The sequence below is a fragment of the Meleagris gallopavo genome, chromosome 29 (genome assembly GCF_905368555.1).
Source record: "Meleagris gallopavo chromosome 29, MGAL_WU_HG_1.1, whole genome shotgun sequence".
In the NCBI taxonomy this organism is placed as follows: domain Eukaryota; kingdom Metazoa; phylum Chordata; class Aves; order Galliformes; family Phasianidae; genus Meleagris; species Meleagris gallopavo.
Window position 1 is genome coordinate 1512371 of NC_139432.1, and position 21288 is coordinate 1533658.

The following is a 21288-nucleotide window of genomic DNA, read 5'->3' on the forward strand; positions in this document are numbered from 1 at the left end:
TAATGATGTTTGCTTCTCCTTTATTTGTCTTTCTTTTTTTTTCAACACTGCTTTTTAACTAAGGATGAGGAAATTAACACTGAGCCCTAAGCTCAGGAGGACTCAAGCTCCAGTTTCTGCGTGATGCAATGCAATGAAGCTACACACAAGCAGAGAACAACACAAAGAGCTCCACTTCAAGAGAATCAATCAGATAACAACCAGCAGCAGAGCGGATGGGGACAGTGGAGGGACATCAGACATCAGCCTCTCTTGTGCAACCTGCAGAGCACATGCAGAAAACTGCCAAACGCCATAAGAGCAATATGATTTCTCAAGTCTTGCTTTTCAAGAGCCTGTTGGGCTGGTTGGGAGTTGTATTTTATCCCTCTGCCTTGTCAGTTAGGGCTGCAGTGATGGTTTGATTGCTCCAGAAAACATATATACCATTGTTGGGGTTGCTGCTGGGTTTATCAGTGCTCCATGACCATTTGCTTTACAGCAGGCTGCAGGATGATGGCAACACATGCTGAGATGTGTAGACAGGAGGAGGAACAGCTCCACTATCCACGAGGGTGGACAGTGATAGGACAAGGGGGAATGGTTTTAAAGTGAGCCAGGGGAAGTTTAGGTTGGATATGAGGAGGAAGTTTTTCAGCCAGAGGGTGGTGAGGCACTGAAACAGGTTGCCCAAGGAGGCTGTGGATGCCCCATCCCTGCAGGCATTCAAGGCCAGGCTGGATGTGGCTCTGGGCAGCCTGGGCTGCTGGTTGGTGACCCACACACAGCAGGGGGTTGGGACCAGATTGTGGTTCTTTTCAACCCAGGCCATCCTATGATTCTATGATTCTATGAGCAGCCACTGCTCTCCCGCAGCTGAGATGGGACTCACAAGGGCTCCCTGTTGAAGAAATCTCTGCTTTTTGCATTTATTTTGCTTGCTTTTCAGTGTGGAAATCTCGTGAGACTTCAAGCATGCACATCAAGTGTGAAATCCTGCACCCTTCATCTCATGCCAAGTTCTGCAATCAATTCCACTCGGCGCTGCATCATCTTTGAGGCAGAATGCCAAGTTGTAGGGAAAGGAGATTTTTCAATACACGATGAGGGAATAGAGGCCTACCAGTGCTAATGCTGATTTTTTTAGCTTTCCTTCCCCAAAATCTGCATTTCTGTGATCAAGGATGTGCAAGCCTCCAGCTCCAGCAGCTCCCCTCCATAAAACTGGCCAGCTGCCCCACTCCTAAATCTACAGCTCTTTGCAGAGATGATCCTGTACGCTGTGTCCTCAGCACAACACAGCCATCCCATAGGAAAGGATCCCCCAAACCATGCAGACCCCCTGAAAACTACAGCTCTCCTCCAGGGCTGGGATCAGACTCTGTGAGGTTTACAGAATTTGCAATTACCTTAAAGGCTTTTTGCTGCCCTTTGTGGAAAAAGCAATTCCCTTACAACTTGGTGCCCTGCTATTGCATTTCACTTCAGTTCTTCCACAGTTTGCTGCCTTACTGGGAAAAAATAAACATCTTAATTATCATTCACCTATTAATAACAACAATAATTAAAAATAAGGCTACTAATTAGGAGACTTTCTGTCCAGAAAGTTTAACTTGGTGTTCTCATTTTAATAATGGGATGCTTGCTGCCAGAGGGCCCCCAGACACTGCTCCTCGGTGTTAGGATCACACTGCCCATTCTCTGTGACACTGATGAGCTCAGACAGATCTCATTAGCTAATCAGTGTTAATGACCACCTTATCTGGGTCAGTGGATTTTGAGATAAGCATATTGATGTCTAAGGACCTTTTCATAACCCTCATGCGCATGCGCTGGGTGGGTATGGGATAGATTCAGCGTTTTATTGTCTCACAACCAAGAACCACAAACCTTGAGAACTTGTTGCCCTGTACCCCTACAGTGTGTAGGTCCTTCATGGCCTCCACTCTGCCCCACAGTTGCAAGATACACAACACGAAGCTCTTCAACCAGACACGAGCAAGAAAAGCATAGAATCATAGAATCATTCACATTGGAAAAGGCCTCTAAGATCACCAAGTCCAACCCCAACCCATCCCCACCATGTCCATGCTCTGCTTCTATTCCCATTGCCCTTGACTTGAACTAAGGCCCAACACTGAGCCATGGGGTGGGGACCTCAGAGCCGGACCCTCTGCCAAGGCAATGCCTGGCTTTTGTCAGCCAAATTATTGCCAGAAGCACTGGGAATGAGTCAACCTGCTTTAGAACTCAAGTCTCAGCTCCTTTGCTAACCCCATACACCAGTGAGTTAATGCAGAAAGATAATCGGGGTGCACTGGCACCCCGGCCTCTTGGTTGTTATTCTCTTAGGAAGTGATTTTGCACATCACGGCCTTGTAAGCACCCCAGCAGCAGTTCCCAGGTGCAGAGGAAACAGCCAGCATACTTTTCCTTCTCAGCACGGGGAGTTTATTGTCCCTGGAAAAGGAAAGCTGGGCTGTAACCATACTGCAACATTCAGTGTGTCTGAGGCTTTCTTTGAGAGGTAGAAAAGCTTTCCTTACACACCAATAAAATCTTAATAAAATATAAATAATATAATACAATTTATAATATAAAATCCTAATAAATCTGAATGCTTTTATAGGAGACACGTGAAACTTCATTTTATCCACCCCAACGCCACCCCTAGACTGCTATGTGCCCCATCCCTCTTAACAGCACCTATGAATCCATATTTATCCTCATTTTGGATGAGATCTGCTGTTGGACAGTCTGTTGGACCAAACCACCCTGCCTAAAGCACAGCTGGGGATGGACAGAACCCCAAAAGGGCACCAACGCCACTGTCCCCATAGGTCTTGACAGTGACTCGAGTCCAAGAACTGATGTTCCCCCTTACAGGTGAGCACATGGCTCCTCTCCATGGCTGCTCAGCCCGCTGACAAATCATCCCTTCTGGCACAGCCGTGATTAATGCTCCAGATAAGCAGCTATCTTGCTGTTTCTTGCTTTCCTGCTCCTCACCTGAGATTCCTCTAAGCAAGGTGACAAGCAGGGCTGCCAATGTTTCGTATGCATACTGCTGGGAAGCAGTCCCAAAATGAAGCCCCAAAGCTCAGGAACATGGGAACACGGAGCCCTCCTGCTGTCCCACCACTTACACACCAGCAGGAGCATCTCAGAAGCTCTCTGGGCCGTTCCTCTGAAGGCAGGTCTCTTGAGGATGTATCATTTTCCTTCCATTATTTTCCTTGCCAAATTTCGGATACTCATTTCAGCACCTTAGAGCAAACTCAAGCCCTGATCTTCTTTATCATTGGGCAAAAAGAAGTTGTTTTGCTTCTTTTTGAATTCTTTCCCCTCCTTCAAATGTAGGAGTGAGACTACTGCCAGCTTCCCCTTGGGGCAGCAAGCAGGCAGAGACTTTGAGGCCATGCAAAGCAGCCTTGGAAGTTGAACTCAACTGACACAGACACCTGATGTCACCCTAATCCACCTGAACACGGTCTTAAAAGCCACGAGACTGTCACCTACCTCCATTTCTGCCTCCCCGTGACCTCAGCCATGTCACTCATTTTGCATGATCCCACCCCCACAGTAACCTTCTGCTGCAGCTCCGGTCACCCCCATCTGCTGCTGCCTGGGTGCCCACAGGACGAGGCTTTTAATCCCAAATCCTTTTTCAATGTATGCTAAAAATACAGCAACTACAATCACTGCCCAAATCTGCTTATATATTTACGCCAGTTATGTTCCTGGCAGTATAAATGATGCTGAGTGGTGCAGCCCCTGGGTAGCGCTGGGGAAGTATCACCACCCAACAGCCAAACCATCTCTGTAAATAATGATTCCATGATGGAAAGACGCCTTGTGAGTGTGGGTGCAAGAGCTTGAATGGGACCAATGGCTGCCTCCAAGGATGTGGGATCATTGCAGTTTTCCAGCTGAGATTTATAGGGTCTTTAAAGGTCTTTAAAAGGTGGCTGGTAGGGGAAGAAAAGCTCTGATTTGCTGAGGCTAAAAGCTGGGCATAACCACAAAATGAGAAGTGACACAGCTCATGACATTGCCTGGGGTGGAGATTTAGGTTTTAAAGAGATTGTAGGGTGGAGGCAGAATACAGGATACAGGTACAGGATGGCCAAACTCCTCCAAGCAGCTCTTGGTCCCATCCCTGGTGACAGCACCCCATTGCTCCATCATGCACAGCTCCATCAACCAGCAAAGAAGTGATGGGAATTTAGAGCAAACGGATAAAGTGCATTAACCTCAGAGTGAACCATCCCTTCCAGTCCGTCAACGGCCACCCTTGGCTCTGAATTTTAACTAAACAAGGTTAAAGCCTCTAATTCTGGAGAACCGTCTCGCAGAGAGCTTTAATGGGCTCTAATGAGCTTCTCTGAATCCTAACATAATTCTCCACTTGCAGCATGAACTCAAACACTGAAATCATAATAATGCATGAAATTGCCCTGTGGATGGGAGAGAATATGGTACAAAAATGAAGCTTATTATTATTATCTTGAGTTGTCAACAATCCCAGCAAAACACCCTCCAGAAGCAGCCAAAATTCCCACCCCGGGCTGGCAGACATCAGGTCGGGTCTGTGACATCTCTGCATTTAATCTGCAGTTTAAAAGCACGAGCTGGGCAAGAGGCAGAGTAAATTCATTTCCCTACATGAGACGTGGATCCACAAAGTCTGCGGAGATATATTAATACTGCAGCTTGTCTTTGGGGTGATTGAAAGCTGCACGGCAAGGCGTCGTGGGAAAACAGGGTGATAGATTTTTGCATGAGTGAACGATGCGTTTGGGGGGAAAAAAAAGGAAGAAAAAACAGCACCAAAACTCACTGAGCAAGCAACAGCTTCCCACGGGAGAGGGTGAGGAGGGGAGAAGTGAGAGTGTTGGGGGATAAGCAATTTTCTGCCTGGCATCTGAGCTCCAAGCTGCAGGAGGAGCACATTTAGCCCCCAGCTTCAGGACCCTGTGGCTGAAGAAAAGGATTCATTTTCCCACCGAGGAACAGGTTTGGATCTATTGGTCTTACAGGACATGGAGGTCTCCCTGTAGCAGCAAGGCTGAGAGGTAGGTGAGGGCATTTGGAATTTCTCATCGGTGGTTGCTCTCCATGGACAGATTGAGATCAATGGCCCAAATGTGTCCACAGCCTTGCAGCACTGTCTGCATTGGGCTGTGGATCCCCCTGGATTCCAGCAGCTCCTTCAGTCCCCTCCTGAAGCCAAACCCTGGGTGTGGATGTACTGAGAAATGTCACTTTGACCCAAAACCAGGTATCATCGTATCTATCCATGCTTCATCTCCCACCTTTCCTCTTTGCCACACTGCCTTTGAGACCATTGACAGGGAGCTCACTGAGAAGGAGTTGAACTCAATGTTACTTACAGGACCCTTCGAACTGGGGACGTTCCATGACTCTATGACAATCCCCTCTCTATACTCGAGCTGCTCTCCTGACCCTCCTTCAGCCCCTCAAGATCTCTGCTTTACAAACGCTTTACATTCAGCTCTTCAATATCTTTTAGTGAAGGCAGCATTCCACTTGATCCCCAAACCATCACAGACCATTTCTGCACCCAGTCCCAAATTTCCCAACCTGACACTGTCACTGTCCTACAGCAATGGCTCAGCAGCAGATGTGGGACAGCCTGAGGCTTCAGCTGAGATTTCAGCTGAGGAATGCTTTAACAAAAGCATGCAGGTTCCTCCCACTAAGGAAAGACTGATGCCATCCTGAAGAGAAACCTTCAAAAGTAAATAACCCCATTTTCATGCCACAAACCTGCTCCCCTTGCTCTATTCAGCACTGTAGCTGCCAGTTCCCTCAGCACTGAGTTTAAATCAGAATTCAAAGGAGAACACCAGAGATGATTAAAGTATCAGTTTCCAAATGCAAACAACCCCTGGCATCTGCAGCTTTCTGCATCCTTCTCTCTAAAGCTCAAAACCTTCTCCAGCGTTGCTTGAAAATTAAGGGATTGATTTTTCCCAACCAACTCATGCACCTGAAGCACCTGTATCTGCAGCACCTGCAGGATTCACATTTGCTGTTTATTTTCTTTCTGTCTTGCAGCATTGCTGACAGTTCAGACAGATATTTGGTGCCCCAAACCTCCTGTATGAAAGGGAGCCTCTTACAAACCCGTCACTGGAAATTATCAAGGGTCCAAAGAGGGTTTTTTCTCAAACCTCACATTTATTTCTAATGGCAAGGCTGGAGTGTCATTGCAGCCCCAGTTTCTGGACAAAATTCAAAGAGGTGGTGACTTGGAAAGTAATGAATGAGTGATGTGTGCTTTTTCCTTTTCTTTTTTGCAGCATTTAATGCAACTGAAAGGTAGTGATGAAGGCAAAAAAAAAAAAAAAAAAAAAAAAGAACTTTGCACGAGTTACTCAGACTCTCAATAAGGCACAAATTGCTTGAATGGGGTTTTGGAGCCCTGAGCAAACCAAAGCATCTCAGAGCATCACAGGCAGGTTTGCGTTGACCTGGCTTAGGGTTGCATGACTCCAAGGCAGCTGAGCTGCAAATTTGGGAATGAGAGGCAAAAAAAGGGAGAGTTGCATTGAGATCAAGACAAATTGCAGTGAGATTAAGGCAAATTTCATATTTAAGAAGTTCCTGGGTTCTGTGTGGGGGAAGCACTGCAGGTTCCCAGAGGAGAGCATACCCAGCACTCCCATGAATCACCTCTTAATGGAACCCAGACAAAATTCTCATCTAGTGAGGAGTCCAGAGAGATGATTACCCCCAGAGACAGGGAGGTCATCTTGCAAAAGCAGCCAGGATACCCTATAGCTCAATGCTTCCTGCTGCTGCCGATGGCACAAAGCAAAACGTGAATGCCCTCGTGCTTTGCATTGCAAAGATTCACCCTTGTAACATCAATGTTTGGGGCTTCAGTGGCTGCTCTCACACACAACAAGATGTCGTGCCAGCCAGGTTCAGCACAACAAGCAATGCAAAGAACTGCACAGAGAGCAGCTCCATAAAGCCTTACTCTGCCCCAGATTGAGCACGTGTCTTACCAAGAACAGCCCCACAGGATTGCTCTACAGCTCCTCTGCAACATGCAAAGCCCTGCAGGCAGGGGTTGCCTTCTGGATGGAGCCCAGTCTTTCTCTGCCTTTGACATATAGGACAGAGTCTCCATATTGCGGAACATTACAGTAATTTCTGCAGAAATTCTCCTATAACTCAGGAGAACACGAGCCCAAGCCGCTCCCATTCCTGCTTTCTACTTGTAATGATATCTCCCTTTTTGCTCTCTCCCACACTTTGAGGCACTTTTTGCCCACAACCTTCCCATACAACCACAGCCATAAAACACGACGCACCCAACTCTGCAGCAACTCAGGGCAAAACATTTGTGCAGCAGTGGGGTACACCAGAGCCTGCAATTGCTATTCCTCTTTTTCCCACTTTTTTTTTTTTTTTTTAATGAAAATGAAGTAAATGACAGTCTGTCCATCACTCATCTCTGATCCTACATGGACACAAGGGATTTCAGGCAGTTACTTTATTTGGCCAATCACATAACCTGGCAGTGAAGGAAGGCTCCTTCTTTTTGGCTCGCAGAGGAAAAGCAAAATGTTCAACACCACGTAGGGTTTTGGGGGGGACAACTGGCATTTTTCTTCCTCTTCTTTTTCTTTGCAAAGAGAATTCTGAAAGACATAACCACACCATGAATGGTTAATCCAAAACCATACTGTGAGCCCAAAATGCAATGCTTCAGCTTGCCGCTCAGGTTTTCACGCTGAATCAAGTTTTGTTTTCTGCTTATTTTTAACCTAAGCTCAAATGATAAACACACTTGCAAGCTCTTGCAATGCAAAGTGTGAATTCCACTATCCTCAGCTCAAAGTTCTCTTCTCCATCGCATCCCTGTTCTGTGCATCCCTTCCAACCAACTATTCTATGGTTCTATGATTCTGTGACCACGGAGGCTAATGACCTACATTAGCACCATTAGGACATGATCTCCTCCATTCAACTCAATCTTCAACTAGTCTCTGTCTGAAAATTGCCTCAAAATAAATTTTAATGCAGGTGAAGAAAGTCATGTTGGTAAACCACAGCCGGACAGGAAGCCTATGATTAATTGAGTCACTTAGCCACAACCGTGTCTGTGTTTACTGTTTTAAGTACTGATGATTATATGATGCACAAGCAAATGAAAATTAGTAAGTACGCTCTAAGCCACACAGATGCTCCAGTAAAAAAAAGGCAGAACAGAGCTGCAGCCTTTTAGATGGGACAGAGTTCCTTCAATATAAAACAGAGCTGTTTTTCAACGTTGTTCAACATGATTTAGTAGGAAATCACAATTTCAGTAAAGGTCAATAAGCTCGAAGCAGCATCATTTTCCCCTTCTGCACTGAAGCACCAAAAACTGCAGTGCAGGGCTGGGCTGCTCCTTCTCATCCATCCCCAACCCTGTGGTGGGATGAGCGTGTTTGCAGAACATCAAACAATTACTATGGGATGTGACTGGTGGGCAATCAGCACCAAGCAGCAGCTCAGCTGCCCTGGGTAGGAAATTACATTGTGAAAGCAAATGCGGCTCAATGTGTGCCACCCAGCCCAGAACAAAAAACAGCAATAATAAAGTACATGGATTTAGGGCAATGCCCTGAAATCACCTTGCATTTAGGATCATGCACGATGGCTCAGAACCCAGCCCAGCAGAGAGCTGCTGTACATGGTCTGATGGAGAGGAAAGACCATGTCTGGTGATCCAGCCCTGGATGTCGTGTCCGTGACATACCCATGTCCCCACTGCGATGTGCTCAAGGGCCCAAACTCCCCATTCCCACGCCCAAGCAACACCTTTAGCTCCAGTATGTAATTACAAAAGCCTCTCCTAGACTGCATTTTTTTCCACTTTGCCCTCTCCCTCTGATATTCTGCTCTGCACAAATGCGAATCCCTCCCACGTTAACCCCAGAGATTTGCATCTCATTCTCCTGGTCATTCTCTATTGTTCCAGGAGAGTTTCTCTGTGTCCCTGCGATGATACCTGGAAATGGAAATGACTTTCCAGAAGAGCCAGAAATGATGGGAATCAATCTTCTGCTCTTGCAGCACGTGGTTTCTGTACGAGTCACAGCGCTCAATCACCCACCTGGGTTAAACTCGGCCACAGAACAGGCAGAAAAGAAGCCAAAAAGAGAATAAACAAATGGGAGGAATTTCCTCCCTTATCACTGCAGCCTGTTATTAAGGCAGGTTAAGCCGTGACACAGTCACAATTCGCAGGAGACTTCTGGCATCTGTGAGGACTGATAAAGACTGGGAGGTTGTTATTTTTACTTTAACAACGGCCAAAATAATTTAAGGAAAGCGCACAAAGCTCAGACAGCAGCTGAGGTCTGGGACATCCTTTTGTCCATGTATCCATCTAATGCTCCTGGCAAATCACTGCTTGTGGCACATCGATGCTATAGGTACCAGCCATGCCCAGACCCAACGGCAGGCTTTTATTTCCCATAGGAAATCAATACTCCAGAGAGAGAAAGTGCACATCTATTTTGTTATACAGAAAGGGGTAAAGTTTGGACCCTGTCCATGTTGGCCCTGCCAGCCTGACACCTCACCCTGTCTGTGCAGAGACCCACAGAATCATTAAGTTTGAAAAATACCACTAAGATCCCCAAGTCCTACCCCACACCACCCTCACCATGCCCAGATACCGTGTCCCTTGGGCAGGATCTGGCCCTGACTCCACGTTTCCCTCCAGCCAGCAGGAACTGGTGGCATAGCCAGCACTACAGCACGCTCAGCTCTGTATTTCTACAGCTCGGATACATGCTCACTGCTTGTGCTTTTTAATCAGCCAAATAAATTGCACCGAGACCTCACAGCAGTTGGAAAGAAGACATCCAGCTGTGGGTGGTGGCAGCAGAGGTGGGAGGGCGATGCTCTGTGTGCCCCTCACCGTATCCCCAACCCCCAGCACTGCCACCCATCACCCAGAGCTGCATCCCATTGCTCCCATGCAGCACCTTGCAAAGCTCCTTGTGCTGCCATAAATTCACCCCTTAGCAGCACCGCAGTGTGCAGAGCCAAACAGCAGCTCTGTCCTGACAGCAAGGGCAAGAGGAAAGCTTTGGGGACTGAAAGCAGCAGCTCTCAGCCTGCTGTTATTAAAAGCGGTGAATTCCCAGCTGCACACAGCACAGGGTGAGCTCACAGAGGTATCAAACAACGGCGCAGGTGAGCTATTAGCAAACAAGTCAAAACCTCCCTTGCAAATCTATTAGTCTGGCAGCTCGTCAGAGTGCCGTTACATCTGGGGCTTATCACAAACATGCACAGAAATAGGTCAGGAGGAAACATGGCTGAGCAGCACAAATAGGGCTGTGGGCTGAGGGCTGCAGCACAGCCCCGGGCTCTGCGGGGAGGCAGTTTGCACCCTCACACTGCAAAAGACTGAAGTAATGCCACTATTTATAAATGGCCCTTTAAAAATAGAAATGTCACTCTTCCTTGCTAGGAAACTGATTTATTTTTTTTCTTCTCGTAGACAGGTGAGAGAAGTGAGGGGGAAACAAAAAATGATGTATTATGTTTATTATACATGGGAAAGAGCATTTTGATTTGGCTTCTTGTAGCTATATCATTGCTGCATGGATGTGGGGTGATGAAGTAATGGTGCAACATCTCTGGAGCTGTGTGTGCTCACAGGGCTCTGCACAGCCTGCAGCCCCCACCCAGCCCCTGGCCTTGGAAGTCCTCCATCAGTGCAGCTCCCAGCTCAGGGCAAGAGGAGAAACAGGGAGAGAGTGGGGATGGCAGGGAAGAGAGGATTGGGATGGTAAGGATGGACACAGCAAGAGCTGATGGAGATAGAGGGGACTGCAGAGAGAGGTCAGGGATGGTGGAGACAGAAAGAGAGGATGGGGACAATGGTGAGAGAACAGGGATGACAGGGATGGCAGATAGAGGATGTGGACAGTGGAGAGAAGATGGGGACAGTGAGGATAGCAGAGAGAGGATGGGGATGGTGGGGAGGAGAAAGGGATGCCTGGGGCAAGAGGATGGGGACAACAAGGACAGTGGAGAGAGGATGAGAATGATGGGAATGGCAGAGAGAGGATGGTGACGGCAGGGAGAATACAGAGATTATTAGAACAGTAGAGAGAGAGAATGGTGACATTGAAGAGAGGATGGGGACAGCAGGGACAGTGGAGAGAGGATGGGGACAGTGGGGAGAAGGGGGGGATGTTCAGGGCACTAGAGAGAGAATAGTATCAGTGAAAAGAGGTGGGGGCCAGCAGGAATACTGGAGAGAGGATGAGGATAATGGGAATGGCAGAGAGAGGATGAGGACAATGGGGAGAGAGGAGAGAGGATGGAGCCAATCTGTGGCTCTGGCACTCAGCATCACTGAGAGCTGGTGCACAAGGCGACGTGTGTAGGAGTTTGCTTGGAAAGGCAAATGCTGCACAGCCTTGTGTTAACAGCAAAATAACGGCCGACTTCAAGGCAACCAGGGAGCAGATGCACAGGTGTTTTGTTTGATTGCTGCTAGATTAAATCCCCGCTCACTTCAGCGTGTTGGATAAGGAGTCTGCAAGGCCGGGTTATAACAACATCCCAGCGCTACGGAACAGCTATGTAAACCAGAGGGCTTGTTTAAAGGATTGAAGGATGTGAATTTGCAAAGTAGATGTAAGAGCAGATCAAATGACACACTTAAGTGGAAGAACCTGGAGCTGTTTCCCCAGAGACAGTGTTTTCTGTTCCTGTTACTCACCAGGCACAGAGGGGCTGAGAGCTTTTGCTTTGCACAGGCAGCAGCAAGAAAAGCCCCTCATAGCTTTTATAACCCCTGTAGTCTCATTAACCCTCAGCTACAAAGAGCAGAGCCTGCAGGAAAACCCATCCCTGGTCCAAATGCACTGCTTTTATGACACGCACTGAGCAAATCTCAGTGGGTTTCCCATTGCTCTCCTTTGCATGCAGGTTCAGATGTCAGTACAGCCTCCAGCTTCGTTTTGTGCCTCTTAGCCACCAAGGAAAGCAAACAGCAATTCGTCTCTGCAAATGGGGACGGTGGCAAAGAAGCCAGACCTGCACACATGTGGCACATGTCAAATGCAAGTCTGGATGGAGGAAGGATGTGAGGAGCACCCTGTTTGCAAGGCTGGAGCTGGGAGCTCACCATCTTCCCACAGCTCTGCAGAGGCAGGGCAGCTGGTGAAAATGAGCTTCCTCTAGCCCTCAGTTTGTCCTTTCCTTAGGACATTCATAAAAGCCAATTCCCTTTTTTTTTTCTTTTTCACTTGTGGGCCTTCCAAAGATTAATTAGTGTGGAGTATTTGAGTCATTATAGCTTGGTGGCTTCTGGAAAGGAAGAGAAATGATACACACAGGGGGGAGGGAGTGACAGAAACTCTGTGCAAAAGCACAGACCCTTCTCCCAGTTCTTCTTTGCTTTTTTTCTTTTAATAAAAAAGACCCATTTTAGAAGGGCTGCCAGGGACAGAGCTCAGCTCCAAAGTGTGCTGTTTGGCCAAGTAATAGGTTATTTAAAAGGTTATTTAAGCACAGATGCCCGAAGTTGCCTGCAGAGAAATTGAGTCTTCCTCAGCTGAACTGCGAGGGTTCAAATCCCACAGCTCTGGTTATTAATCCCACTAAGAAAAATGCAGCAAGGAGCCCCAGTGTGGGCATGCCAGCACCCACCTGCAAGGCAAAGCTGTCAAAAATATCAGCAACAACGCACGGAAAATCTTCTGCAAGCTAGAAAACGAGATGTGTGAACTCCAAGACCCCCGAAAGAGCCCTTCAGCTCATCTGCAGGCGGAGATCCATCAGACGGCAGCCGAAATCTGCAGCCTGAGGCTCCGTTCCCACCCGCCGGGCTGGCAGAAATCCAGGCTCTGAGTCAACAACTGGGAAAAGCTCCGTGCTGTGGGCACCCCTCCTGCTTCCACGGGGCTCAGCTGCATCTCTGCCAAAGCCAACGGCCGCCTTGGACCTTGCACAGCCTGCTCTGCCCAGGACGTGCTGTGCCATCCACGTTTCCTTGCTGCTGATGGCAGGGATGAACGACAGGAAAAGAATAAAAAAGGTTTTAGAGAAAGTTTCTCCAATGAATTCCCCCTACTAGGAGAGAAGGGAAAATTCCTATGCTCTAAGTATTATTTCTTTAATATTATATATAATAATAATAATCCCAAACTCAGCTAAGCTATCCACAAATGAGCAAAGACAACTGCACCAATGCACCCAGCCCGTCAGCCTTGAAACCACTCATCCCAGTTCCCTTTTCCACCCTGTTCCCACCTCAAAGCCACTCTCCAGGTGCTGAGCTCATTGCACTGCCTCTCCACACACGGCAGCCTGCTCCAATAGCAACTAATTGCTAACAAGCTCATTACAAGAAGAAAGCAGCAGGAGCGCAATGCCGGATTTTTTCTGCTCGTCTGCAAAGCAAACAGCTGGCCACCAAACTTAGAAGACTAATCTAATTAAACAGCAGCAAAAAAAACCCCGACATCAATGGCAGAAAAGCACCAGGTGGGTGCAAAACGTCCCCTCCTCAGAGTTCATCATAGCTTTGGCCATTCTGAAGGTATCTCCAAGCCCTGCACTTGGGGAGGAGTGGAGGATGCAGGATGGGAGCTCAGCTCTGCGCTGCACAGATGAGGTGAGGGTTGGGGGACAGCAGACACCACCTTACTGCAAGGACAAGGAGATGGGGTGGGTTGGTGTGAAGTGTGGCTTTGGATGAAGGTTGCCAGAAAATATAGGGACTGCACAGTGCTGATGTTTGAAATACAGCTCCTTCTGTTAGCAACGCTCTTACTCAGTCTTTGCCATTTATTTGCTGTTTGCTTTGCTCTGCATCATAATCATAGAATCATAGAATGGCCTGGGTTGAAAAGGACCACAGTGCTCATCTGGTTCCAACACCCTGCTGTGTGCAGGGTCACCAACCAGCAGCCCAGGCTGCCCAGAGCCACATCCAGCCTGGCCTTGAAAGCCTCCAGGGATGGGGCATCCACAGCCTCCTTGGGCAACCTGTTCCAGTGCCTCACCACCCTCTGGCTGAAAAACTTCCTCCTCATATCCAACCTAAATCTCTCCTGTCTCAGTTTAAAACCATTCCCCCTCGTCCTATCACTCTCCACTCTCTCCACCCATCATACTGGACATTGGGATCATGGGGGTACATTTGCCTCATGTACCCCCAGCACCTTCAGCAGAGAAGGAAGGGGATGTGAGGCAGCAGCCTTTGAGCACAGCAGGTCTGGGGAAAGGTCCCTTTGTGCAAGGTGAGGACCCTTGGGTCCTGTCCCTTCCACCCTCCTGCAGCACATCTCTGAGCTGCGTGATGGATGCACACAGGGTGAGAAGGAGCAGGAAAGCAGCTCCTCCATCTCCAGCTGTGAAAAGCAAACAGGAGCAGAGACAACACAAGAAAACCATGGGTGAATCTACAGCTCATCAACCCGAGCAGAGCTGAGCCTCTGTGCAACCCCACCGCCCGCAGCACCCGAGAGAGAGCTTTGCAGCATCCCTGATCCCTCATTACAGTTCATGAGCAGCCAAGAATTCACCTGCTTTATCGTAACGCAAGCAATTTGTTTTGCAAAGTTTATGAGCGTTCCTTCCCTCCAGGGCCGGGTTTTACAACATTTGTTTAACCGGGATTTTGCAGGCTGCAATGCTGCCAGCTTGCAGCCGGCTTTTGCTCAGCTTTTGTACCCCTCAAACAGCTCCCTTCTCAACCACACAAAGGGACAACAAAGCATCCTGCTCTGACGGCTTCCACACCGGCGTTGTGTATGAGCTCTCCATCCACCTATTATTCAGTCGCTGCTGCTTTGTACATATTTAAAAGACCAGCAATTAGCGGCAGAGTGGCGTGCATAATGCAATCAGCCTGCAGCAGGCGGGCTGCATCCCCCTGCTCCTGCTCAGCATCGGCACCCGGAGCCTATTTTCCTGACATCTAACATCAAAAAAGGGTATTGCATTCACAAACCTGGAGGAGGGCAAGATGAAAACCGAGCAAGTGTCAGCTTCGTGCTAACAAGCCCCGATGTCTCAGGAACCACTTCTAAAACAAACAGGTTGCCAGATAGCAACTGTTTGCTCTGTGTTTTGTCTCTCTCTCCTGTCTAGTTGCTGGGAAACCACCTCTGCGAGGCAGCTCACGCTCCCTACACTTGTTGAGTGCTCCCCAACAGAGGTCGGAGCGCTGCGCTCGCGTCAGTGAGGAGGAGAGAGCCCTGAACACCCCCCGGTGCTTTGAAAGACCCAACGTCAGCAGCCCCACTAATAAACTGCTTGCCTGAACGCAAGGCTCACGCTTGGCACTGGAGGTTAAATCATCCCTTCATCTCTTCCAGAGTCCATCTCTAACGAGGCAGGAAAGCAACAACGGAGGGCAAAAAGGCAAAAAGGCTTTGAAAAAGTGCAAGTAAATCCAAACAAAAGGCAGGATTTCCCATGGAAGGAGCTTGCATCAGCTTGGAAAGGCTGATACCTCCACCCTCTCTTGACGATTTCTGCTTTAGTTATTCATTTTTCCCCATTTCTTCACATGAACCATCCGGGAGCTCCATCCCTGCCCTGGAGCATCCCTTGTGGCAGCACTGCAGCCACTAATAACTGGTTTAGGAGACAGAAGAGCTGTCCTCAAGCTTTTTATTTTATCTCCTCAAAACCCTCCTCCTGGAAATGACATATTAAGTGTTTTGGGTTAGCAGGGCACAAAACTTCCATGCACTTCTATCATACAGATTCTGTCATACAGAAACATTTCAGCTCCTTCCCTGCCCTTTGCACAACCTGTCCAGAGTCACTCCAGGACATGTGCATGTTGCAAAGTTGTTCTCCTGCTTCCTCTCTCTCTTTTTCTTCCCTGTATGCATTCTTTTTTTCCTAATCCACCCCTTTTTAATAAAAAAACTTGGCACTGAGCTCCGTCAGCAGGGAGGGAACACCTCCAAAAGTCAATGCAGATGTTCACTATGAACCAGCAGGAGTTTTGATAAAACAAACCCCTGCATTAACCCTATGTAACTACCAGCTCTGCACCCAATTCCCCACAGGGAGTCATTTTCCATTTCCCCTATATATATATTAGTTGTTATGATACGTAGGGTGCTGGACAGAAAAATCCCTCCCTTCCCGAAACCTCCTTTCCATCGTTGGATCCAGGAGTGCAAGGATTGGGGCACCACCCCCACATCTCCATCGCCACCCAAGAATGGGGAAGACAATAAGGAAAACCCCAAAACCAGCAGTGCCTGTGATGCTAATAGAAAGGCAGACTGATGACTCAGGTAGGGAAAGAAATGCAAAGAGGATGCGTTGTGCACTATATTTAATGCCTGGATAGCACAAGTACCACCACCCACGTCTCCACAGCACCTACCATGAACTCAGAGCCTTCTCCAGCACTTGGCATCTTTCTGTCTGCCCATCTGCAAACCTCTCCAGGTGTTTCCAGCATTTGGAGAGACATCCCAACAGATCAAACCATCAAATGCATACACTCCCTTCTAGTAAGACAAATACACTGCCTATAATCCCTTACTAACTCCTACACTTCTCATATTCAACCTTGAAATCAGTGGGTTTTCTTAGGTGACAGCATCATTAACAACACATTCAGACATCATAAAATCCCCCTGAGCCAAACCCTTGGCCCGTGCCATCTCATGGTACTTGATATTTAAAGGCAAGCACTAAGGACACCCATGCAAACCTTCGTTCTGGGTTTCTTTTAATCAGGGTGCCTAATGGCTACAAAAGAAAGCTTGGGAATCTCATCTCTTGTGCTGCCCATGCCAGAAGGCAAAGCACAAAAACACAACAAAACTTCAACCCTCTTAAAATGGTATTTTTTTTTACTAACCTTCAGCATTGGTATTGGGATCCTTTCCTTCAGTGCACTGACGTGTAGCAATGCCCTCCCCTGTGCTGATGCATAACAACTGCAACTGAACTGCTTCAATAGGGTATGCAATACCATAAAACCTGCAATTAAGTGTTCTTGTTCAACACAAGCAATAGGGAATTGCCCATCAACTGAGAAATCAAAGGCACAGGACTCCAATGGAAACAAGACCAGGGTCAGCACCTGCAGCCACACAGGGCACTGCAGAATCTTTTCCAGCCAGGGGTGTATTTGGGGCTGGGAGCTCAAGAGGGAGCAATGAAGCCACAGTGAACCCCTCCAGCACCCCATGGAACACATGACTGGAGAGTCAAGGAGATCATACTTGTAACGCCTGGGAATGGCACTTTAATAATTTGATGTAAGAGGAGCAAGCAGAAACTATGACAGGTAAATGGCTTCCTGCAGCCACAAAGCCACCCCAGAAGGCACGGGGCCATCATCTCATCAAAAGGTCGTGGACATTTGTATCCCCAGCCCCAGCACTGAGCTGGAAAGGGCAGCTGAGAGTAGAGAAGGCAATGGGGAATCAATTCCAACTGCATCTGGAGATCGATAAGCATGGATGGAGGGAGAATACAAGCAAATCTAAGGGAAATCAGTGCACTGAAGAAGAAGCAAAGCTTGCAAAGACAACAAGTAATTGTATTTTTCAGAAGAAAACCATCAGCTTTGCACGCATGGCTCATGCCAGCCCAACCGTCCCCCCTCAGCTGGCTGCTAGCTGAAACCTGCTGCTGGATGCAAGTGTTGCTGCAGCACCCAATCCCGGGTGCAGTAAGTCACCCAAGGCCTGTAGGAAGCTTTGACAGAGAGAGGATAGGGATGCAAGCATCATTAGAAACAGAATGATGGATGTGTCTGATACTACGGTGCGTGCTGATTGCAGGGTGGTTGAGGTATCTGGCACTGTGTGCATGCAACGTCTGGATTTGTCAGAGTACACAGTAAATATTTTAAGTGTTGTTTTGCAGTGAATGCCTCAAGGCAGAGTAATACCTTATGCTGAAAATATCCTCCTGGAAGGAAGGATTTTCTGCGTTTGTATGCCAGAATGACACATTAAGTAGAGCATCAACCAGTTTAAGCAACCTCAGTGGCTCCCCAGAGCCACTGTTCCCACGACAGACACAGAGATGGCCATGAGCTGAAGACCCCAAACCCACCCCACAAATCCATGCATTGTGCTAGGGATGGTGGACACAACGGGGAGAGCAGAGGGGGCACAGATTGCTTCATTCCTTAGAAAAATCCCATTGCAATTGGGAACTTCTTGTTACAGCACCATGGGCACCTCGGGGATCCCAGAGAAGGGGATGAGAAAGCAGCATGGAACTTTGGAGGTCTCAAAGGATGGAGCATCCCTGGAAGAGTGCTGGCTGACACAAGAGGAGATGGGGCTCTATGTCGTATCCTTTTACTGGTAGCCTCCAGCAAAGTGCAGTTTTGCATTAATCTGCTTCAGGCGTTATCTCAGGTCTTGCCCAAAAAAACCTCTCAGTGGTTCTGCTAAGAAAATAAACAGAGCCACAACATTGTGAGGTACCTGGACTTAGAATAAAAAAATCTGTTGTTTTTTCTCCTTATAGAGCAGTGTTTGTGCAGCCCGAGTGTTTTGCAGCTCCATTATTTCATCCTTGCCCTCCTGATCAAGATTTGTCCTCTACAGAAGGGGATGCTTCCCTCCCAGTACCTTGAGAAAGCTCTGGTGAGAAAAATCCATTTGTACTTTACTTTGTCATTTCATCAGGGATTTCAGCCCTGTTTTTCTGGTATTGGGGTCACTCCAGACAAGCCCTGGTAGCTCCATCTCTTCCCTTTGCCTGATTGCAGGACAGGAGGAGGGATGGAGGGGTTCTCCTCACATGCAGAAGGAAATTTTCAGCCACCTCACTTGAAAGCAAAAGATGCAGAAGGATCTATTTGAAGCATCTCTCATTGACGCTGCCACCTGGATGGCGAAATCTGAAGAATTCTTGTTGGAACAAGAAGATTTGAAAGAGCAAAAACCCACTCAGAGTCCAAAGGACCTCATGCTGCTTCTGACTTCGGATGAAATCTGAAGCATCCTCCCATCAGAAACACAGCATAGGGTCCACAGCCCCAAGCAACATCTGTATGAGACCCCAAAGCCCAAACCCAGTGCAGACACACAGCACTGCCATGGAGATGCTCCTAGTGAGCATCCTCAACCCAACTTCTCCACTGCTCTATATGCTTGCAAAAAAAAAAAAAATTATAATTAAATGTCAAATTGAATTGATGCAGTTTTTATAGAGGTGTGTAGCCATGGGAGTCCAGCTCTATGGTGAAGTTGCTGTTGCTTTTGCCCCTGCCCAGTGTTCAGACAGATTGAGGTCCTTCTGCAAGAGTGGGCTGGGAAGCACTGATGCATTAAGCCTAATAAAGCCACAGGATGAGGTTATTTATTTCTGTTGGGAACATATGTTGGGAGCATATGAAGATTTACATGCCCACAATAAGACACTTTTGCTCATTACATAAATTTATTACAAAATCCATTGTGAGTTCCCTAAAGCAGCTTCTCCTTCATTCCAGCTCCCAAAAGGCAAAGAGGAACAAAAAAAAACAAACCCAAACTACAAAGGTTTCAATATTTTCCAACTGTATTATGCAATTTCCACCCCTCCCCACATTGGCAACAGTAATTCCTGCTTGTGAATCACAGCTAATTATATTATAATAGGCCATTCTTCTTGATTTAATACCACCATATGAAAATCCGTATGTGAGCAAGTGTGGTCATCAGATTAGTAACAGCTCTAGTTCTTAATTTATGTTTTAATTTTATTAATGAAAAAAATAATTAAAGCACAAGGGTGCTGATGGGGACGTTTTGCTGGAGTTTGTTTGATTTCAGAAGTAAATCACAGAACTGGATCACGGTGATGGGGAACAAATGGCAAATACCTCCTGCCATTGAAATTATAGCACTTGGGGAGATGGTAAAACATGGGGAAGAACTCCCACAACTGACTGGGAGGAATGAGTGGCAGAGAGAGAAAAACAGCAGGGGGGAAATAAAGGAAATGAGAAAAAAGGATTAAACAAGTGGTGAAAACTGCAAAGGTGAGAGAGAGCAGAAATGCAAGGGGAAATAAAGGAATTGCTTCCAAGCAAATGGGCAGAGGAAGGCAAAGCATGTAGAGGTGTCCCACTGCTAACACCCTCTGTGGTTTTAAGCTTTCTCAAGCCATTTTCTCCTAGGTGTTTTTTTTTTTTTTTTCCCGGCATGTGCAATCCATCACAGAAGGATTTCCTGGCCCCACGTGCAGCCATGGCAATCTCTGTCCCTTCAATAAGAAAGGAGACCCCTGCATCCCTCCAGCCCTGCAGACAGCATGAGCACAGAGCCCTGACCCGCTGCCTGCAACCTCTGGGAATGGAAAACATGACCTCAGACAGAGCCAGGACCCAAACTTACAGACAGGTGATGATGCTGCTGATAGCCCCACACGCAGCCCTATCCTGGGATAAATGCAATTTGGCAATACCTTGCTATACAGCACCACTGTCCTTCCAGCTCTGAAGCAAGCTTCAGCATCCCTGACTTATCCCCCCCCTGGATTCCCACTGGATTTATTCCACCTCCCCACCCCATTTGGTTCCACGCCTACATAACAACACCAGGATTGTTATTCTTTGCCTTCTGTACACATTAGTAGATGGTTGGAGGATCCTGAAGCAGTTTGCAAATATTAATTAAGCCTTAGCAGAATTCCTGAGTGGTAGGTAACCAAAATTATGCCCCTAATTATATTAATTCTGCTGTAGGGCAGCAGGCAATTAGTTGGAATCTATTACATAAGTAAAACAAACCTATGTTGATGATTATACATTTAGCATGCAACTAACTGGTATTCCATCTCCTCACTGATGGCTCTGGCATAAGCAAAAAGCAAAAAGAGCATCTTGAGGGGAAAAAGTGTGCAAGAAAGCCCTGCCCAAACCTAATCTCCATCACAGAATCATCACAGGATCATTTGAGTTGGAAGGGACCCTTGAAGGCCATCCAGTCCAACTCCCCTGCAATGAATGGAGATACCTACAGCTCCTCCTGCAGATTCCTCTCTTCACTTGCCCTTCCTCTTGAGGAACACATCCATACATCCAAAGCACAGCGCTTTGGACCTGGGGTGAAATAGGATTGGGAGAAGCTCAAGAGTTGCATGGTGGCAGTGGGAAGACCTTGGCTGAAGCACTGAGCACGTTTCTTTCCTTCCTGCATGAAATAAGTCCCCATTGATTTCCTCCCAAGTGCTCACCCCATCACATTAAAACCCACTGTGTCCCTTTGCCTGGCACTCAGCCCCCACAGTCATGCCCAACAGGGAGCTCCAACACCAGGGTTGCCT

General features: G+C 47.5%; 1 protein-coding gene and 2 long non-coding RNA genes across 7 annotated transcripts in view; 1 reads left to right on the plus strand and 2 right to left on the minus strand.

The window, feature by feature from the left end:
- Positions 1-21288, minus strand: part of ASIC2 (acid sensing ion channel subunit 2) — a 419414-nt gene that overhangs the window by 52447 nt on the left and 345679 nt on the right. The window lies entirely within an intron of this gene.
- On the minus strand, positions 11-15193 carry LOC146542571 (uncharacterized). Its single transcript, XR_014879983.1, has 3 exons — positions 14990-15193; positions 9011-13027; positions 11-7655 (listed from the first exon to the last, which is right to left on the minus strand). It is a non-coding gene; the product is annotated as an uncharacterized LOC146542571 (long non-coding RNA).
- LOC146542572 (uncharacterized) lies at positions 13354-20460 on the plus strand. Of its 2 annotated transcripts, none has more exons than XR_014879984.1 (4): positions 13354-13648; positions 18195-18321; positions 18507-18620; positions 18746-20460. It is a non-coding gene; the product is annotated as an uncharacterized LOC146542572 (long non-coding RNA). The 2 variants fall into 2 exon arrangements; XR_014879985.1 differs by having other exon boundaries at positions 13354-13518.